At 41.0% G+C, this 8,586-nt stretch overlaps 1 long non-coding RNA gene across 1 annotated transcript; it reads right to left on the bottom strand.

The window, feature by feature from the left end:
* Positions 1–6,366: 6,366 nt before the first annotated feature.
* On the bottom strand, positions 6,367–6,954 carry LOC127803971 (uncharacterized). Its single transcript, XR_008023630.1, has 3 exons — positions 6,872–6,954; positions 6,719–6,794; positions 6,367–6,437 (listed from the first exon to the last, which is right to left on the bottom strand). It is a non-coding gene; the product is annotated as an uncharacterized LOC127803971 (long non-coding RNA).
* Positions 6,955–8,586: the final 1,632 nt, after the last annotated feature.

The following is an 8,586-nucleotide window of genomic DNA, read 5'->3' on the forward strand; positions in this document are numbered from 1 at the left end:
ATCAGAAGGTGTCCCCTTAAAAAAAAAAGAAAAGAAAAGAAAAGAAAAAAATAGGTGGTTAATTAAAGAATTTGCAAGCACATGCCCCTCCCGGAAACGTTCCCGAAGGCCCCACTAAAGGGCAACCCCCCAATCTTGAAAAATTCAAGAGCTCGATAAACATTACATGAGTCTCGTCGTAAACAAGTCAGGGGCGCGAGGCCCATCTCGAGTTTCCTGAGATTGACGAGCCTTGAAAATGAGATAATAACTTAACTATCGAGGTGAATAAATTGAAGCTCAAAGAGGTATGGATGCAAGTCTCACAACCAACGATCAAATTACGTAATGATCCAAATAAGTCAATTACAAGAAGCATGTTGGAACGACTGCCAAAAAGCTATATTCATACAAAGCCGATAAAATAAAGCGCAATAGTTAAAGAATCATGTCGGGAACTCAAAAGACGCTTCGAGATGAAACCAACAAAATGATCATTCCATACAGCCAGGTAAAAATAGTATAAGTTATAAAGTCTACACTAATCTTCGACTAGAGGGCAATCCACGTGGCTTGAACCCTCTTCAGGGGGCAAACCTTGGGAAGCATCAGCGACAAGATCCATTTCCAGCTCTCTCTCAATCATTTGAGCGGTGTTCAACGAGTTGACGCCTAGTTCACCCTCCTCAAACTCCAAAACATAAGGACTCCATGGACCCTACAGATTACTAAGGTCATCCTCTAATGCTTGTCTTATACATTTCTCGGGCCCAAGGTCATCTGGCTCATACTTTCTCCAATCGAGAGGGGTCCCGGCAGACATGGCATTATCAAAAGTTACCTCCGAGAAAGAGCCCCCCGGGTGCCTAGTCTCCATGAAATTGCGGTAGAGATAAAAGCCGAACTTCGAAAAGCAGCTGGCATAACTATCCTTACGATGGAAGCAATCCCGGGAAAGGCGGTATTGCTTCACAGCCTCCCTCGTTGCCCCTTCAATTTCGCGCTGCCTATTCTCTCACAGGTTTTTTGTCTCCATCTGAGCACGCGTAGCCGTTTGGAGTGACGTTGATACCTATTCCTCGGCACAGACTAGGTCCCCTTTCAAACGAGACACCTCTCCTTAGGCCACCGCTAGAGAAGACACTTTCTCTTCATAAGTCCGATTTCGAGCCTCCAACGCTTCCTATAACGCCTCGCTCCCACTTACGGGTGTTACTCGCGAACAATTACCCGAATTGTTCGCCTGCCCGGTATTTGGTGAAAGGCAGACCATGTTTCAAGAAGAAACGCCCTAGGTGGGAACTAGGCTCGTCCTTCCCTTCCCTTAACCCCAGGATTCACTAGCAGAATTGGGCTTTAACCACATTGCATTTGGTTAAAAAGAAATCTCGCGAAGACGCCCAATCATTATTTTCTCATTTATTTTAAATTCTTTTTCTGACCAAGAATTTTACTGGGCTCCATAAATTTCACCATTTCAATCAACCCTTTGATTTTATCAAATTTGGAGGAAAAACTCATAATTTTCAATTTTCCAAAATTTTGGCATTATTCTCCAAAATGGCCGAAAAATCTTGATATTTTGAAAATTCCTCCGGGGCTCAAAATTAATTAAGAAATGCCCCAATTTCTCCCAAAAAATCCAAATTTTAGAAAAATTTGGCCGGCGGGGCCCACGGCACGCCCCGGGGCCTGCGCGGGGCCTTGCTGGGTGCTGGCCGCGCAGGCTGGCCGTGCATCGTGCGCGCCCGCCCCCTGCGGCCCTATAGCTACTGCTTGCTGCCCTCCTTGCTGCTCCTTCACTTCTTTTTCTTTTCTTTTTTTTTTATTTGGGCTTCCAAACCCAAATTTTTCAGAAATTAAAATTAATAATTATGCTTCACATTCCTTCCATTTTTACCTCTATTTTTCCAAAATTAAGGCTTAACCCACCTCTTTGAATATTACACAACATACATCAAAATTTCCTTCCATTTCACACATAAGCCTTACACAACCTATTGATGCTCACATAACAACCTCCAAGTATAAATACCACACATGTTCCAAATATAACAAATAGGCTTTCCTAAGCCATAATGCCACAAATTAAATACCACAAGCCTAGGCTTCTTTAAGCCATAAATTACATCAAACAAAAGAAATATACACCAAGAGCTTCCAACCATAAGCTTGCACTTTCCCTTTTCTCCTTTGACATAAGAACAACCTACAAGGGGAGGGTAAAACCTCATAAGCCACAAAGCTCAGTAAGGGTGCATATGCAAAGTAAATACAAGCATAACAAGTCTATGTAATGACAAATGCATGCAAGCATGGTTAGGTTATTCCATCCTCACAACCCAACATGGTTTGAGGCATCAACCCACCATTTCTTTCCCACCCCATGGCCATAGGTCTCGTGAACAAATAAAGCATGCAAAGAGATACATAAAAGTTTATGCAACCTACTTACAATGCAATGCAAGGCCTCCTCCACATGGGACCATCCCTTACCTCATTCTTCTCTTTGAATCTTAAAAAATCTCCTTGCTTCGTTACCTTCAACCTTTGCTCTTTCTCAAGAACCTCTTCTTTTCTTTGAAGCTTCAAGAATCACTTAGCTTCATTTCCCACTCTTCTCCTTAAGAGCTCCTTAAAACAAAAATTTAAAGAAGCTAAGCTACCAAATAAAGAAGTGGAAGAAACTTAAACAAGCCTAAGGAAGAATACTTACATTCCTCTTTTTCTTCTTTCCTTTCCTTCTTCTCTTCATTTATTTCTTCCATGAGAGACTTCTTCCTATCTCTCTTCTTTCTTCCTTCAAGACTCTTCAAATGGCAAAAATTTGAGACTAAAGCACTCTATTCCCTTTTATACTACTCTTGTCTTGAAATCTCACTTTCAAGACTTCATCTTAGCCCTTGATTCCCATTTGCTTTATGAGAGAAAATCCCAACCACACAAGGAAACACAATCCATGCCATTTCCTCTCTTTAAATTTCAACCATTGGATTATTTTGTCTTTACAAGACTTAATCTCCACCCTTAAAAGGAAACACAATCCATGTGCCTTTCAAAGAATTCATCTTAGCCATCCAAAATTAGTCTTTAAATTAAATCATTAATATGTTGGCAATCCTTGCCAACTTTCAAGACTAAATGGTGGCCCTTAGATTATTTCCAATTCTAAGAATCAATCTCATCCTTCCAATTTTTCATTTCTTTCCCATTTAAATTAATGGGACTATTTTCACCCCATCACATTTGAGAGACATAATGCAATGCAAAGTAAATATGAACATAATAAGATTATATGATGCCAAATGCATGCAAGTGTGGGTAGGTCTCTTTGCTCTCACAACCCACCAAGGTTAGAGGCATCAACCCACCATTCCAACCATGTTCCCAAACTACCCTATGGCCATAAGTCTCATGAACATAATAGAGCATGCCAATGCAACATACACATTTATGAACCATACTTACAACACATTGGAAGGCCACCATCCCATGGGGCCATCCCTTACCTCATTCCTCTCTTTGAAGCTTTAAATCCTCTTCTCAAGAGAGCTCCCACCACCATCTTCTCCCATCTAAGATGACATTCTAACAAGTCACTTACTTTGCATACAAGAATACTAAATAAAAAGAAGAAGAATGAAACTTACCTTGATTTCTTCTTCATTTCTTCTCCACTCTTCCCTTTCTTCTTCATTTATTTCATCTTCTCTCTTTCTTTCTTTCTTTCTTTCTTTCTTTCCTTCTTTGAGAGATTTTCCCTAAGTCTTGGTATCCCAAAACTCAAGAGCACATCCTAGCCCTTGATCTTTCTTTTTGAGGCTCCATCTCAACCCTTGGAAGAAAACACAATCCATTCCATGGTCTCTTTAATTCTCAACCATTGGATTATTTTGCCTTTTCAAGACTTAATCTCCACCATTAAAAGAAAGCACACTTTTAATATGTTGACAATCCATGCCATTTCTTTTCTTTAAATCCCCACCTTTGGATTCATTCTCTTTTCAAGAATAAATCTCATCCATTGGATTCTTGAATTTTCCATTTATTTCTCATTTAGTTAAATGAGACTATTTTCATATCTATCACATTTGAGAGACATAACTAATCTCTTTCCCACTTAAATAAATCTCACAATTTTCCAAAGCATTAATGGGAGACTAATTTCCCATTTCATTTTTATTTATTTAATTCACCATAATCATACTCAACATTAAATGCTTAAAAGACTAATTAGCATTTCTTTTGCATTTAATTTAATCTCTCATTTATACTTGAACAAGGCTTCGCCAAGTGTCATCCCTAGACACTAACCTTGGCTTCCAAGTTTTCATCTCATCCATCCATGTGGCATCACCACATTAATCTACCAAATTTAGGGAAAATCAATTATTTCTCATATAATTGAATATTCTCTATTTTCCCTATTTTCCACAATTAAATTCCTTTATGGAATTTGCTCCAAAACTACTAACATACCTTTTATGAATTATTAATCCCATGAATCTTCACATAAATAAAAAATTGGGATTTAATTCACTTACACACCTAATTTCACGTAGGAATTATTTTTAATTTACCAAAATACCTTTATTGGACTTCACTATCCAAATTACCAAAATACCCCTCTCATATGGCACCCTCACTCTCAAGGATTCATCACCTTCTCAAGGGTATTTTTGGAAATTTCACACTTCCTTTCTTATTTTCTTAACACCGGTAACACTGGGTGTTACAGTTGGTGTCCAGAAAACCCAAAGGTGGAAATTGGGTTATGAAGTATTCCAAGGATGAGAATTCCTTGAGATTGGGGCATTGAAGCTTGTATGGGGACACGAAGTCAAGACATGACTTAAGATAAGTTATGATGGGGCAAGGAAAGCCTGAGACAAAGCTAATCTGGGAGGGATTAGCGAAGGATTCCCCTATTAGGGAACTGGCCAAGGGTGTTCGGGAAAGTGAAAGTTTTCCCTTAATTTGAAATGGTGTAAAAGGGCTTGTGCACTTGAGATAGACAGAATAGTGTCCTTAAGGATGGACTAACTTGAGAAGTAGGGTAGTCAAGGAGTAAAGGGAGCTAAGTGGGAACTAGCTCGAGGTTTAAGGAAAAGAGTCGCCTACATGGTGTGTGACGGGCCCTAGGAAGAGGATAATATTGCTTATAGTGAAACTCCCTCATAGTTTTTGGAGTATGGGCATGTGGTACATATCTATGCGATGGCTAGCGTAGGCATAATGTAAGCAATTTGTGAAATGTCTAGTAGAGGAGTCGTGCATGTGTAATCTAGGTGTGGATGTTTATGGCACGAAGTGAGCATACCTATGCAATGCTCTTGAGATGGAGGTGTCTAGGGTATGAATGGACCCTAGTTGGTTTGGTGTATGCCACATGATATGAATATACCGATATAATGGTTCCGAAGGGATGTGCCTAGGGCATGAGTGGACCCTAGCTAGTTTATGGATGAAACGAGGTATATCCTAAGGAGGGATAAGGTGTGTGGCCTGAGTAGACCCTAGCATAATTGGTAGGAGATGGAAAACCCCTAGCTAGTTGTGCTGGTATTCAGGGGAACCCAGGTTCAGAAGAATTGAGTTGTGTAACACCCCGGTCCCACTCGCGGGTGTTACTGACGATAATCTCCTGGATTCCTCGCCCCAAAGCCCGAATTTGAAGGGTAGACTATGTTTCATGACGAAACGCCCTAGGTGGGTACTAGGCTTCATCTGGCCCTTCGCTTACCCAGGATCCATAAACACCCTAGGACCTCGCAAGTTTCTTATGAACGAAGAAATAACCCGCTACACCGCCCAAGGGCTTCAAGATGCTTCTTAACACCGGGCTAGACTAAGGGGAAACTCATACTCAGAAAATCCTCCAATTTTCCAACATTTCATCACTCCTTCGGGGAATTTTATAGTTTTTTCTATAGCCCAAAATCTCCCAAAATTGGGCTCTATTATTCCCCATTTTATTCCCCTAATTTTAGAATTTTTCCCTCTTTTTTTTCCCGCGCGGGCCCCACGGCCGGTTGGGCCCTCCCTGGGCCCGACCGCGCGCTGCCTGAGGCGGCCGCAGCCCGAGGCCCCGCGGGCTGGCCGCGCGCACCCGCGTGCGCCTGCGCGGCCACGCGCCTGCCTCGCGCGCACCCCCGCGCGCCTACCGCGCGCGCGCGCGCCCCCTGCTGCTGCTGCTGCCCCAGCCTACCTGCTCCAGAAAAATCCAGCAACCTCCCTTTTTGAATTTTCCAATTTTCCAACACCCCAAAAATGCCCAAATTCTCCAGATTTTTCTTTCCATATATACACATCAAAATGTACCCTTTGGGCTTAAAGAAACCCTTACACAAGGCATATACAAATTAGGCAAAAAATTACACCATTTGGAAAAATATACAAAATTCTTCATGCTCAAGCCTCTTTCTCTTGCCAAACCCTTCCATAGCATGCTTCAATACCTACAAGAGGTCAAAATAAACCTCATGAGCTCCAAGAGCTCAGTAAGGGTGCAATGACATAAAGTATGAAAATTAACAATATAGATGCCAATGCCATATGCAAGTGCCTAGGGTTCCAATACCTCAACCATTAAGGTTAAAGGCTTCAACATACCCACCCCAACACACAACTTCATGGCCATGAGTCTCATGCACACAAGCATATGCAAAGCAAGCACAAAAATGTTAAAATGCATACAAGAGTCTTGCTAGCCACCATCCACTTGGGGCTTTCCCCCTACCTCAATACTCCATGGATCTTCAAGTTTCCAACAACTTCAAGCCTCCAAAATCACTTCCCTTAATTTTCTCAAACTCCTTCATGAAAAACAAGCCTAGGATCATCAAAGGATCCTTTAAAAATGAAGAATACAAGAAGATTTCATAACTTTTACCTCTAGGCTTCTTGGACTTCTTCTTCTTCTCCCTTTTCTTCTTCTTTCTCTCTTCTTCTTTCTTCCTTTCTTCATTCAAGTGAATGGGAGAAATCTCTCATCTCTTTCCTTTCTTATATATATATATATATATAAATATATAATTCCATTACCTTTTTGAATTAAAAATAAACTTCCATTTTACTTGATCCATGGCTTGCCAAGTGTCATCACCACAATCAAGGCTTAATGGCCAAGTCTTCCCTCTTTCAAGAATACATCTAGGCCATTGGATCATGTCTTCCATCTCAAGACACAAATTTTCTTTTCCAATTAATTTTCTTTTCTCTTCCAACATCATAAAGGCCTTCATTAATGGTGAGAGACATAAATATTTTCTTTTGGAATTAAAGAAAAGCCACCATCATTGCCTCATTAAATGATTGAGTGACTAATAATCTTTTTCCTTTAAAATTTCTTTAATCACTCATATATTCTCAAAATATCTACACAATACACATATATACATGCATGTCTCCCATGACCAAAACCTTGTCAAAATCACCATTAAGACTCCCTTGCTTGATTTATTTACCAAAATTAATTTCTAACCTTTCACTTCAAGGTCAGATTCATCCCGGCACCTAGCTGGGACTTTTGTCCATACTAGAGCCGCTTCCATCATGCTAGCCTCACAACACCTGACCACCCTTCAGGCTCCAGCACTTTGTCGGATGCTATCGGCAAAACCTGCGGCCCATTCGATATTTTTTGCTGTATTATAGCGATACTGAAAACTGTCTCTAGTCTAATTTCTCTTGACACCAAAAATCATATCTCGGGACGCTCACTCGTCCCATGCCTTTATTCCCAGTCATCCGAGTCCCGGGGCCTTCCCTGCAGTCGATTCGGTCATTTTTATTGCTACCCCGCTGCTCACAACCACCCTTGGCTTCTCACACCATTCAAGGGCCTATTAAATGTAGCTAAAATTCTTACTCCCAGCACTAGGCAATACCCAAGGTCTATACCCAACCTCTTATCGGGTCTCACTGCCCAAATTACCAAAATACCCCTGCCTCGGTATTATGATACCGGCCTAAGCCCTTCCATCTCAAGGGCCTTCTTGGGCTTTCCTTTCATTTTTCTAACACTGGTAACACGGGGTGTTACAAGTTGGGCATGTGTTGACACACGTGTAGATGCCTTAGGTTAAGAACCATGTTGTGAGGGGCCAGACAACCGTTCAAGTGATGATGGAAGAGAGATGAGATAGACTCTCATTGTGACGCTTGGGGTCAAATGGATGCCTAAAGTCACGAGGTCCTTGTGGGATGATGATATCACCCAGTGAAGGGTATAAACAGGTTGTGTGGGCCTAGGGCCGTGATAGGGGGCTATGGTGTTGGAAATGTATGCCCTAAAGACATGTTTTGTTTAATTTATAGTAATGATGTTTCTTTTATTCAGTTCATGGCACATATATTATTTTCATTTAATTGTTGGAAAAGTGTCCATGCTATTAAGTAAGTGATTCATGTGATGGGTCGTTCTTCACAGTTAGGCATGAATCATGGGTACTTAATAAGCAAGAAAAATATTACTCTTGATCTTTTGATAGAACTGGGCATTCTATCATGATAAGATCATTGTGCAATAGATCCTAATGGAGGATGGCTTACCTTAGCCAGTAAACAGTCCGTTTACTCTAATTGTACAAGCGCATTTGGAATGCG

This window comes from Diospyros lotus, chromosome 6 (genome assembly GCF_014633365.1).
Source record: "Diospyros lotus cultivar Yz01 chromosome 6, ASM1463336v1, whole genome shotgun sequence".
Lineage (NCBI taxonomy): Eukaryota > Viridiplantae > Streptophyta > Magnoliopsida > Ericales > Ebenaceae > Diospyros > Diospyros lotus.